We start from the raw sequence: 10,394 nt of genomic DNA on the forward strand, positions 1-10,394 counted from the left end.
GGTGTTGAGTGTCTGTGGCTGTTCTAGGCACACAGTGGAAGTTGTCAGTGGATCTACCATTCTGGGGTCTGGAGGACGGTGGCCCTCTTCTCATAGCTCCACTAGGCAGTGCCCTAGTAGGGACTCTGTGTGGGGGCTCCAACCCCACATTTCCCTTCCACACTGCCCTAGCAGAGGTTCTGCATGAGGGTCCCACCCCTGCAGCAAACTTTTGCCTGGGCATCTGGGCATTGCCATGCATCTTCTGAAATCTAGGCAGAGGTTCCCAAACCTCAATTCTTAACTTCTGTGCACCCACAGGCTCAATACCGCTTGGAAGCTGCCAAGGCTTGGGGCTTCCACCCTCTGAAGCACCATCCCAAGCTGTATGTTGGCCCCTTTCAGCCACGGCTGGGGGTGCTAGGACATAGGGCACCAAGTCCCTAGGCTGCACACAGCACGGGGACCCTGGTCCTGGCCCAGGAAACCATTTTTTCCTCCTGGGCTTCCCGGCTTGTGATGGGGGTCACTGCCGTGAAGGTCTCTGACATGGCCTGGAGACATTTTCCCCATGGTCTTGGGTATTAACATTAGGCTTCTTGCTACTTATGCAAATTTCTTCAGCCAGCTTACATTTCTCCCCAGAAAATGGGTTTTTCTTCTCTATCACATTGTCAGGCTGCAAATTTTCTGAACTTTTATGCTCTTTTTCCCTTATAAAACTGAATGCCTTTAACAGCACCCAAATCACCTCTTGAATGCTTTGATGCTTAGAAATTTCTTCCGCCAGATACCCTAAATCATCTCTCCCAAGTTCAAAGTTCCACAAACCTCTAGGCATAGGCAAAATGCTGCCAGTCTCTTTGCTAAAACATATCAAAAGTCACCTTTGTTCCAGTTCCCAACAAGTTCCTCATCTCCATCCGAGACCACCTCAGCCTGGACTTTATTGTCCATATCGCTATCAGCATTTTGGGCAAAGCCGTTCAACAAGTCTCTAGAGAGTTCCAAACTTCCCCACATTTTCCTGTCTTCTTCTGGGGCCTCCAAACTGTTACAACCTCTGCCTGCTACCCAGTTCCAAAGTCACTTCCACATTTTCGGGTATTTTTCAGTAGTACCCCACTCTACTGGTACCAGTTTGCTGTATTAGTTTGTTTTCAGTCTGCTGATAGACATGCCCAAGACTGGGAAGAAAAAGAGGTTTAACTGGACTTACAGTTCCACATGGCTGGGGAGGCCTCAGAATCATGGCGGGAGGCAAAAGGCATTTCTTACATGACAGCGGCAAGAGAAAAATAAGGAAGAAGCAAAAGTGGAAACCCCTGATAAACACATCAGATCTCATGAGAGTTATTCACTATCACAAGAATATCATGGGAAAGACTGGACCCATGATTGAATTACCTCCCCCATGTTCCCTCCCACAACATGTGGGAATTCTGGGAGATACAATTCAAGTTGAGATTTGGGTGGGGACACAGCCAAACCATATCACCAAGGTAACATATTTTGGGGTACTGTGTCCAGAACCCCATTAATAGTTCATGACAAAGTTTGTCTGAGTGCGGTGCTGACTTCTTGTCTCCTATTTTGTGATCAAAGTTGATCTTCCCTGGTTGATCAAACTCCTGGGGGAGGGGATTGATGACAACTGAGTTCCTTTTGGAGTTTCTATCTTTAGGCAAATAAGAGGAGTTCAAAGAAAGCTTCTCCTTTCATTTGCTACTTTTCAAGTGCTTTCAGCTCAAACTAATCCCTATGCCAGAGAGACATGTTTTAGAGTGGCATATTCTGCCATCTTTGTTCCCTCTTGCACAGATCAGGAAACAGGTTCAGAAAGGCTACACCACTAGCAAGCAGAAGATTCAACCCAAGCTTAGCCACGCCCAAAGCCCAGGTTCTTTGCATGCCACTCCACTGCCCCCCTAGTAAGTCAAGACATTTCACCAGCTGAGATTTTTATGCTAATTTGGAACTTTCCATAAAGTATCATATTATCATTCTGTATCTTTACAGTAAAGTTCAAATGATTGAAAAATCACCATAAACAAAATTGAAAAACAATTGACAATTTGGGCTAAAAATACAGTTCATATCACAGAGTAATTTTTTTTCTTTTTTTTTTTGAGACAGAGTCTCGCTCTCACTCACGCTGGAGTGCAGTGGCGTGATCTTGTCTCACTGCAACCGCTGCCTCCCAGGTTCAAGCGATTCTCCTGCCTCAGCCTCCTGAGTAGCTGGGATTACAGGAGAGCACCACCACGCCTGGCTAATTTTTGTATTTTTAGCAGAGACGGGATTTCACCGTGTTGGTCAGGCTGATCTCGAACTCCTGACCTCATGATCCGCCCACCTTGGCCTCCCAAAGTGCTGGGATTACAGGCGTGAGCCACCGCACCCAGCCATAATTCTGTAAATGTCTAATATCTGTAACTCATAAGAAAATGTCCAATTGTTTTTAAAAATTGGTCAAAGAATATGAATAGAGTGTTCACAGAAGAGGAAATACAACTGATTCTTAATAGATAATGATGTTCATTTTCACTAATAATAAGAGATTTTTAAATTAAAAAGGGAACTACCAACTTTCAGCCATCAGTTTGTTAAACTCCTAAAATGATAATCTCATATTTGGAAGAAACATGTTCCCTCATATGCTGCCAGTGAGACTGTAAATTGGAACAATCTCTCAAAGGGGAAAGTTGGTAACAACTCTCAAAAATAAAGATATTCATGTCCTTCATGAGCCCCCAGTAGAAATGGGAAAAGTTCCCTTGTCCCCCTCGTAGGGCATGTTATGGGGATGTGACTTGCTTCTTCAGTGCCCTGCTGCTCAAACCTCTAGAGGAGCATACAGAATGGCAGGCTGTGGGGCTGCAACCCCACTGCAGTGTCTAGGGGTGAATGTTTATGACTCCTAAGAAGCCCCAGTGGCATGTGTTACAGGGTGCTCTTTTAGTTTTGCTCTTTTAATTTCACCGTCTATAGGTGGCTTATGTTAACCAGCTTAGTTAAACTCTACTTTGTCACAAGCACAGAGGGCTTTCTGTATCCTGGGTTCTTGCCTTGGCGTACTGGAGGAATCAGATCACACCTGGGCTTGGAGAATGAGTGCAAGGTTTTACTGAGTGGAGGTAACTTGGGGGAAGTCAGAAGGGGATATAGTGGGAAGGTTTTCCCCTGGAGTTGAGCTGCTCAGCAGCCTGGGCTCTCCTCCGACTGCCCCAGCAAAACTCCTCATTGTTCTGCTGGTGACTGTTGGTACATTCCTCTCGACATCCAGCCACCCATGTGTTCCTCCATCTATGTGCTCCTCTCAACATCCAGCAGCTTGTATGTCTGTCTTGCTAGGGTCTCGGGTTTTTATAGACACGGGATGGGGGTGTGGCAGGCCAGGGTGGTCTTGGGAAATGCAACATTTGGGCAGGAAATGCCTGTCCTCATCTAGGTCTGTGGGGGTGGAGTCCTAGCCAGTGACCATGCCCTCCTCTACCCAGCACTTCCTTTCCTTGCTTTCATATCATTTAAAGGCATCATGCTCTTTCCTTCCCAGTACTTCCATATCACATTGAGGAATTTAGTCTATACACAAACACAAGAATATTTTTGTAACTATAATAGCAAAAAATTGGGAATTACCTAAAAGTACACCAACAAGGCACTGGTTAAATACCATGCAGTGGCTGGGCACAGTGGCTCGTGCCTGTAATCCCAGCACTTTGGGAGGCCAAGGTGGGCGGATCACTTGAGGCCAGGAGTTCAAGACCAGTCTGGCCAATATGCTGAAACCCCGTCTCGACTAAAAACACAAAAATTAGTTGGGTGTGGTGTCACATGCCTATAATCCCAGCTACTTGGGAAGCTGAGGTAGGAGAATCGCTTGAACCTAGGAGGTGGAGTTTTCAGTCAGCCAAGATCACGCCACTGCACTCCAGCCTGGGTAACAGAGGGAGACTCTATCTTGAAAAAAATAACAATAATAATAATTAATTTTAAAAAGATTTTTGGCCGGGTGCAGTGGCTCACGCCTATAATCCCAGCACTTTGGGAGGCCGAGGTGGGCAGATTACCAGAAATCGGGAGTTCAAGACCAGCCTGACCAACATGGAGAAACTCTACTAAAAATACAAAATTAGCCAGGCGTGGTGGCACGTGCCTTTAATCCCAGCTACTCAGGAGGCTGAGGCAGGAGAATCACTTGAACTCAGGAGGCTGAGGCAGGAGAATCACTTGAACCCAGGAGGCGGAGGTTGCGGTGAGCTAAGATCCTGCCATTGCACTCCAGACTGGGCAAGAAGAGTGAAACTCCGTCTCAAAAAAAAATAAAAAGTTTTTTAAAAATACCATGTAGTACTACGTAGTTATTTAAAATTTCCCAAAGCAGTAGCCTTTGGAGAGAGTAGCAGGGAAACTTACATTTCGCAGCATTCTCTTTTGTATGTCTACCATTTAACTTTTGTACTGAGTGTATGTATTGCTTAATTTAAAAAATACATATATTATTTTATTTATTTTTTGAGGCAGGGTCTCACTCTGTTGCCCAGGCTGGAATGCAGTGGTGCAATCATGGCTCACTGCGGCCTCAACCTCCTGTGCTCAAGCGATCCTCCCACCTCAGCCTCCTGAGTAGCTGGGATTACAGACATGTGTCACCATGCCCAGATAATTTTTTTCTTTTTTCTGTAGAAATGGGGTCTTGCTATGTTGCCCAGGCTGGTCTCACATTCCTGGGCTCAAGTGATCCTCCTGCCTCAGTCTCTGAAAGTGCTGGATTACAGGCATGAGCCTCTGCACCTGGCCAAATATATGAATTTTTAAAAATGAAAAGTAAAACTAAGATTGAAGTAGTAACAATTGCCAACACTTAATGTGGTGGTTATTCTATAGGCCAAACATTGTTCCAAGAGATTTATTGGATCAACTCATAAAATTTTCACAAAAATTAAATGGGAAAGATCTATTACTATTTTAATCACACAAAGAGAGAAACCAAGGTCCACAGAAGTTAAATAATTAGGTTGGATTCCAGGCCAAATAAAGGACATTAGTGGGACAATTGGAAAGATTTGAATAACGTTTGTTGATTAGATCAGGGATCTGCAAGCTTTCTTTGTAAAGGGCCAGAGAGTAACTATTTTAGGCTCTGTAGACCAAATGGTGAGAGAACCTCGGCAGGTCTCTGTCACAAGCAGTATATTCTGCATGTGCAGCACAAAAGCAGGCACAGACGTGTGAACAAATGAGCATGCTGAGTTCTGATCAATCTAGTGTATGAACATTGAAACATGAATATCATATAACTTTCATGTGTTAAATAGTGCTTAACTGGCTGGGTGCGGTGGCTCATGCCTGTCATTCCAGCACTTTGGGAGGCCGAGGCCGCTGGATCACTTGAGGTCAGGAGTTCGAGACCAGCCTGGCCAACGTGATGAAACCCCATCTCTACAAAAATTAGCTGGGCATGGTGTCACACGCCTGTAATCTCAGCTACTCAGGAGGCTGAGGCATGAGAATCGTTTGAACTCAGGAGGCGGAGGTTGCAGTGAGCCGACATCGTGCCACTGCACTGCAGTCTGGGCAACAGAGCAAGAAGAAAGAAAAGAAAGAAGGAAGGAAGGAGAGAGAAAAGAAAGAGAAAGAGAGAAAGAAAAAGAAAAGAAAGAAAAAAGGAAAGAAAGAAAGAAAGGAAAGAAGGAAGGAAAGAAAGAACTTAACTATCTAAAAGCATTCTTATCTAGGGCGCCCTGCAAAAATAGATGGTGGGCTGGATTTGACTGAGTTTCAGGCCAAAATTTGCTACCCCCTGGGTAAGATAACGGTATTGGTCATCGCACTCTGGTTATGTAAGAGAATGTCCTTGTTTTCAGAAAATACTACACAAGAAAATATTTACAGTGAAAACGTCATTCTGTTTCTAACTTGTCTGCCAAGTGGTTATCTAGCCTCTGCTTGCACAGTTCCCTTGATGAGGAACTCATTTTATTAAGTGGCTTATTTTCTTACAGGACAACATAAACAATTATTTATCAGATAAAATATATATATGCTTCCATGTGAGACAAATGCTAGAATAAATACAATTATTTTAAAGTGAATGAAATTGGCCTTTTGATAACAAGACTGAAACATTGGCGTTTTTCAAGTGCAAGGTGAGATTGCAAGCAGGCCAGCCAATGTTTAACTAGTACTCCACCTAGTGGCCAAAGCTTGAATGAACGACTGTGGAATGACCAGTCTCCCTCCAAAAGGGCCAAGGGCAGAGGAAAAAATAAATTAACTTTATTTTGACAACCAGTAGAATAGAAATTCATGATTTTAAATGTACAAAAAAGGTAGTGATTATTTTTCTAGCAAGAACTGGATGTATTTTTTCTTATGTGAGGAAAATAATTTCCTAGGTTGAACCCAAATTCTACAATAGATCAGTTGTAAATAAAATTATATTCTCAATGAAAACAAATATTGCTTACTTAATTCCTTCGTGAAGACAATTTTACAAGGAAAAAACCACAAAATTGTGAACTTCCAAATGGCTTGCTTGAATCACCTCAGCTCCTTAAGATAAAAGACAAAGATTTGTCCATTGGAAAGCTATCTCTAACTTGTGGAAATACGAGAAAATAATGAATGTCCATGAACATATTAAATTTAACCTAGGAAGTTTCAATGTAATTCAAAGCATTTTACATATTCACCAAATATGAAATTCAACAACACTGCTTACAGTTGGCCAATTATTTTAGATTCCTATGGACACATACATGATTCAAACCACACAGCTTGCTCTAGCTTATATAAACCAACTACAAGTTAATGGGCATCGCCCCCTCTTCCAGGATTACATAGTCAGGTGAAATCATCAGCGGGGAAATTGGGCAGATGGTGCTATAATGGTTCCATGACAGATGTTAAGAGTCAAGGCTTGGAAATCTAGAATCTCAGGTTTGGAAGGGCACTCTAAAGATCACCTTGCTTGGCCAGCTGACTGATCTTTGAATCCCTTTTTTGACATTTTCAGCAATGAATATTCAATCTCGTTTAAGCCCTGAGAGTGATGGGCAGCTCAAGACTATGTCCCAAGGTTCTTTCCATTCTTGCCAAGTTGGAAAATCTCTTGAGCAGCCAGAATTGTTCTTGCAGACTTTCACCTCTAACCCGCTGATACGCCTTTCAAGAACAAGTCTACCATGTCTGCTTATGAAAGTCTTCACATATTTGAAGATAACCACTATGTCCCACTGAAGCATTTAAAAAAATCTGGATGAAGTATTTTTAGTTCTTCATATCTCACTGTTTTATTATCTACTTAAACCTTTCATTCTTTTCCACATTGGTCTATTAAGTCATTCATCTACGCATCAATTTTTTCATTAGTATTTATAGATCCAACTGTTGGAATTTTCTTCTACCTCTATTGAATTGCATGTTCCTAAAGTAAGTCCATCCTTTTAACCCACTGAAGTCTTCAGATCCAAAATTTTTCTATGCACACTAGATTTGTATCATTTCAAGTTTGAGTCTATCTCTGTTCATCCATAGGGAGCAGTCACTAGAATTTTCCCAAGCTTTATTTAATCATTATAACAACCTGTTATTAAATGAAGATATCTTGAAAGTGATAGTGATTGACAGTCAGGCAATAGTTAATCCATTTTATAGAGAAAATAAAAAGCAGGTGGCCAAGTGAGTCATTCAAAGATGGTGTCCAATGAACCATGACTCTCAGTTTTCATGCCTATTCCCAGTGTGGTCCTCTTTTACATTAAACCTGGGCTTGACCTGTGGCTCAACTGGTAACACTGTCTAGGTTGAATGTGATTTTTTTTTTTTTTTTTTTTTAGATGGAGTCTCGCTCTGTCGCCCAGGCTGGAGTGCAGTGGCGTGATCTTGGCTTGCTGCAACCTCCGCCTCCGGGGTTCAAGCGATTTTCCTGCCTTAGTCTCCCGAATAGCTGGGAATACAGGCACATGCCACCATGCCAGTCTAATTGTGTGTGTGTGTGTGTGTGTGTGTGTGTGTGTGTGTATGTGTAGTTTCAGTAGTAGAGATGGGGTTTCACTGTGTTAGCCAGGATGGTCTCGATCTCCTGACCTCATGATCTACCTGCCTCGACCTCCCAAGAGTGTGATTTTTAATTGCCTTTTGAATCAAATCATTCAGCTGGTAATAGATGAAACTTATGTTCTCCTTGCTAAGAAATGATGAACACAACCACAATACTAAACAATGGTATGAATGAAGCAGAATTGGGAATTATTTTGTGGGCAAAATGTAAATTAGAGCACATCTGAATGTTTTATTCAATCAGAATATATCCCAATGTTAAACTTAGAAAGTGAATAAAGCATGTTAAATTGATTTGTCTCTGCAAATTTTAGAGTGTATGACTAGATTTGTACATATCTGAAGAGTCATTAACAGTGCCAGTCAATCCAATTATATAAATTTTACAGGCATCTTGCTGTGACAATAATTGAACACAACTATTTTGCTTCCCTAAAATTACTATATCTTTAAGTCAATAAAAATATTTTCACATTTTAAATTCATGGGGACTTTTTTTCTGCCCATAAAGAGAAGAGATTAATAAATATATTGATAATCCTTGGAAGGAATTTGTCTTTAAGGGGAAAAAAGGTATCTGATTTGCCTCTATTTTATTTGAAGACAGAGCTGAGTTTGCCTGAAGGCATGTAGAAATTTACAGCTTCTGGATCAAAGAGAGGTCATGATGTAATCAGGACTGTTTGATGCAAGTAACAGCAACTGACTGGGGCTGTCTAAAATCAGCTCTCCACTTCCAGAGGACATGCCAGTACTGAATGCCTCTTCTATCACTGGGTACCATAACCATGTGGTACATGGTGAAAGATGCTAACTGCCCTTCAACTCTGGTCCCTGGGCATTGGATTAACCAGCTTGGGTCATGTGCTCCCACCTCCATGATGGGCGTGAAGGAGGAAGACTTCATCCTGATATTCTTTGGTAAGAGTTGAGGTACCACATCCCACTGACATCACACAAGGTGGAGGATTCTTGCAAATTAAAAAAGGGGGGTTGGATGTGGGGACAGCCTGAATTAAAATAAAAGCTGTTTACAATATTCATCTCTACAGTGCCGGTGGTTTTGACTTAACGGCCCTGCTCTGACCTGCATCTCCCAGAACAACATTTTTGTACTTCACATGAACTGTCCTGCCCCAGTGTTTCTTCCTGCCCAAGCCTGTCCCATTGTATTACCTAAGTATTCATGATTCATCACTAACTCTTCCTCTCCCCCGCACCACCCCCTCCACCACAACCACTACTATCTCCTTCCACTTCCAGTTGGATTTTTCTCCCCAAGTCATGGGAAATTCATCACTGGTGTATGAAGAAGGAAGCACAAGAATGGGAAGGAGTGAGGCAGGTGCTATCTGCAGAGGAGAATTCTTGTTCTCACTGGCAAGGCTGAAGCAGGAGCGATATGTGTTCTAATGCTCATGATAGGAAATCTGGGTGCAGGTCACTGCAGCTCTCGGCTGCTGCAGTGCAGCCACTGCCTGCCCCATCAGCTTCCCAGACCGTGTCCAACCTCGAGCGCACCTTTATTGCCATGAAGCCACATGGTGTGCGGTGGGGCCTGCTGGGCAATGTCATGAGGCACTTTGAGCTGAAGGGATTCCACCTTTGGGCCTCTGAGGAACACCTGAAGCAGCTCTACCCTGACCTGAAAGACTGTCCATTCCTCCCTGGGCTGGTGAAGTACGTGAACTCATGGCCATGGAGGAGGGACTGAGTGTAGTGGAGACAGGCCGAGTGATGCTTGGGAGACCAATCCAACGGATTCTAAGCCAGGCACCAGTGGCGGGGACTTCTGCATTCAGGTTGGCAGGGACATCATTCATGGCAGTGACTCAGTAAAAAGTGCTGAAAAATAAATCAGCCTATGGTTTATAGCTCCATGTCCCCAAATACCCTCAGCCCTGGGAAAACAAGACAGTTGATGGCACTACATATTTCCAAGGTCAGAGTCTGTGGGTGGGAAAAACTTAACCTGAAGAGCTGGTTGATTACAAGTCTTGTGCTTATGACTGGGCCTATGAACAAGAGGTGGACACAGCAGCGGTCTTCTTCAGCACTGCTTGGAGTGTCTCTGGACATGGTTCTTCATTCCATTGACTTGGAAGCAACAGGATTGATTATTCTTTTCTAAAGGATATTTACTAATAAAGCCTTTGGAAACTGGAAACAAACAAACAAACAAAAAGGAATCTGAATGCATATGTGATGTAAATGGGTCAAAGATGGGCCCTGTTTCTTGGTCCTCATGTGTTGAACTTCTTTGCAGCAGGCTAGGACCATGAACTCGAAGCCTGCCAGCACCAATTCAAATTAGTTACACATATTACTTTAAATATAGCCCCAATAAG

The 10,394-nt window shown here is 43.0% G+C and overlaps 1 pseudogene; it reads left to right on the forward strand.

The window, feature by feature from the left end:
- The first annotated feature begins 9,448 nt into the window (after positions 1-9,448).
- On the forward strand, positions 9,449-10,143 carry LOC101134379 (nucleoside diphosphate kinase B-like; annotated as a pseudogene).
- The last annotated feature ends 251 nt before the right edge of the window (positions 10,144-10,394 follow it).

This window comes from Gorilla gorilla, chromosome 13 (genome assembly GCF_029281585.2).
Source record: "Gorilla gorilla gorilla isolate KB3781 chromosome 13, NHGRI_mGorGor1-v2.1_pri, whole genome shotgun sequence".
Classification (NCBI taxonomy): Eukaryota; Metazoa; Chordata; class Mammalia; order Primates; family Hominidae; genus Gorilla; species Gorilla gorilla.